General features: G+C 54.4%; 1 pseudogene; it reads left to right on the top strand.

Moving 5' to 3' along the window:
* The first annotated feature begins 1268 nt into the window (after positions 1–1268).
* LOC108521853 (ATP synthase F(0) complex subunit C1, mitochondrial-like) lies at positions 1269–1814 on the top strand (annotated as a pseudogene).
* The last annotated feature ends 780 nt before the right edge of the window (positions 1815–2594 follow it).

Here is a 2594-nt window from a genome sequence, read left to right as displayed (position 1 = left end):
GTCTGGTTCTGCGTGTGTCTGCATGTACCTGTGTGTGAGCGTTGTGTGTATCTGGTTCTGCCGTGTGTCTGCGTGTACCCGTGTGTGAGCGGTGTTATGTCTGCCTGTGTGTGCCTGTGCTGTGTCTGCATGACCTGTGTTGTGAGTGGGGTGCGTCGCGCTGCGTGTGCCTGCTGTCTCCGTGTAACCTGTGTGTGAGCGTGTCTGTGTCTGACCTGCCGTGTGCTGTGTGTCTGTGTTATCTGTGTGTGAGGCATCTCTGTTCTGCGTGTGCCTGCGTGTGTCTGCGTCTACCTGTGTGTGGCATGTCTGTGTCTGCGTGTACCTGTGTGTGAGCATGTGTCTTGTGCCTGCGTTGTGTCGCGTGTACCTGTGTGTGAGGCATGTGTGTGAATCTGGTCTGCATGTGGTCTGCGTGTACCCATGTGTGGGCATGTCTGCGTGTGGCCTGCGTGCTTTCTGCGTGTACCTGTGGGTGAGCCGTGTGTGTGTCTGCATGTACCTGTGTGTGAGCATGTCTGTGTCTGCCTGCGTGTGCCTGCATGTGTCTGCATGTACCTGTGTGAGCGTGTGTCTGTGTCTGCCTGCATGTGCCTGCATGTGTCTGCGTGTACGTGTGTGAGCGTGTGTCTGTGTATGTCTGCCTATGTACGCCTGCGTGTGTCTGCGTGTACCTGTGTGTGTGTGTCTGCCTGTGTGTGCCGGCATGTGCCTGTGTGTGTCTGCATGTGTCTGCGTGTCCACACGCCCTGAGGAGGCGCCCATTCTGCTCTGTGCACTTCCCCAAAGCTTTCCAGATCACTCCCAAGGGACACCCAAAAAGACTAGAGCCGGGCGCTGTGGCTCACACCCATAATCCCAGCACTTTGGGAGGCCGAGGCAGGAGGATTGCTTGAACCCAGGAGTTCCTGGCGACAGCAAGGCCCCGTCTCTACAAAAAAAAAGTTTTAATTAGCTGAATAGGGTGTTGCCAACCTGTGGTCCCAGCTACTCTGGAGGCTGAGGTGGGAGGATGGCCTGAGCCCAGGAAGTCCAGGCTGCAGTGAGCTATCATGGTGCCACCGTACTCCAGCCTGGGCAACAGAGCAAGACCCTGTCTAAAAAAAAAGAAAAAGGGGGGAGTGCAGGTGACTTGGGGCCGGGAGCCAGCAATAGGCAGGGTTGTGGGCTGGGCAGTGTGGAGGGGTATTTCCTCCCAGTGCTGGGAGAGGTGATGGCAATCTTGATATGGCGTTATCAATTCATGTTAGTTACCAACGACTGAAAAAATGCAGACCACCGGGGCATTGCTCATTTCTCCAGCTCCGATCCGCTGTTGTACCAGGGGGCTAATCAGGCCTGTGTCTGCCTCCTTCTTTTTTTTTCTGTGAGACGGAGTCTCACTCTGTCGCCCAGGTTGGAGTGCAGTGGCCGTATCTCAGCTCACTGCAAGCTCTGCCTCCCGAGTTTTAGGCCATTCTCCTGCCTCAGCCTCCCATCTGCCTCCTTCTTGAACAGCCCGGTGAATTCATCTAAACAGCCTTCCTACAGCAGCTTTCCCACTCCAGGTGGCCAGACGGGAGTTCCAGACCAGTGTTGTCTCCTGGGACATTGACACAGCAGCCAAGTTGATTGGTGCTGGGGCAGCCAGAATTGGTGTGGCAGGTTCAGGGGCTGGCATTGGAACAGTGTTGGGCAACTTGATCATTGGCTATGCCAGGAACCTGTCTCTCAAGCAGCGGCTCTTCTTCTGTGCCATTCTGGACTTTGCCCTGTCTGAGGTCATGGGGCTCTTCCATGTGATGATCGCCTTCCTTATCCTCTTCGCCATGTGAGGCTCCATGGGGGCCACCTGCCTGTTTCTGCTACAGCTCCACGCCATTCCTGGGGCTGGGGTGTGCTAAGCTTTACCATTAAACACAACGTTTCTGTAAAAAAAAAAAAAAAAAAAAAGAAAAGAAAAAGAAAGAGAGAGCTACTCCATAGGCTGAGGTGGGAGGACGGCTTGAGCCCAGGAGGTCCAGGCTGCAGTGAGCTATCATGGTGCCATTGCACTCCAGCCGGGGCAACAGAGCAAGACCCTGTCTAAAAAGAAAGAAAGAAAAAGAAAAAAGAAAGAGAGACTCCAACCAGCCTTTCTTCCCTGGTTCCCTGACAGCTCAGAGATAACCATTGTGCCTCTAAGGCTAACAGCAGCTGGAGCTGACAGCCTTTCACAGGGCCTGCCAGCAGCCTTGGAGGAACCCTGTGCCTATTTAATAGGACACTGAGGCTCAGATAACAAGTGCGGTTTCGGAGAAGAGCAGGAGAGGAGGTGGAGAAACAGACCCTCGTGCGCGGCTGGTGGGGCTGGAACAAGGCCCAGCCTGGCGGCTTCTCACATGGGTAAACATGGAGTTACCATAGGGCCCAGCAATCCTACTCCTGGGTATAGATCCCACAGAACCGACAGCAGGGACTCAAAGAGGTGTTTGCACACACATGTGCACAGCGGCATGATTCCCAACAACTCCAGGGTGGAATTCTGCCACCCCAGGCGTCCATCAGTGGATAAACACAGCATGGTCCAACCAGACAGTGGAATATTACTCAGCCATGAAAAGGAAGGGAATCCA

This window comes from Rhinopithecus bieti, unplaced genomic scaffold, assembly GCF_001698545.2.
Source record: "Rhinopithecus bieti isolate Rb0 unplaced genomic scaffold, ASM169854v2 scaffold_63033, whole genome shotgun sequence".
Taxonomy (NCBI): Eukaryota; Metazoa; Chordata; class Mammalia; order Primates; family Cercopithecidae; genus Rhinopithecus; species Rhinopithecus bieti.
The sequence above is the reverse complement of the archived record's forward strand: the minus strand, read 5'-3'. Positions and strand labels throughout refer to the sequence as shown.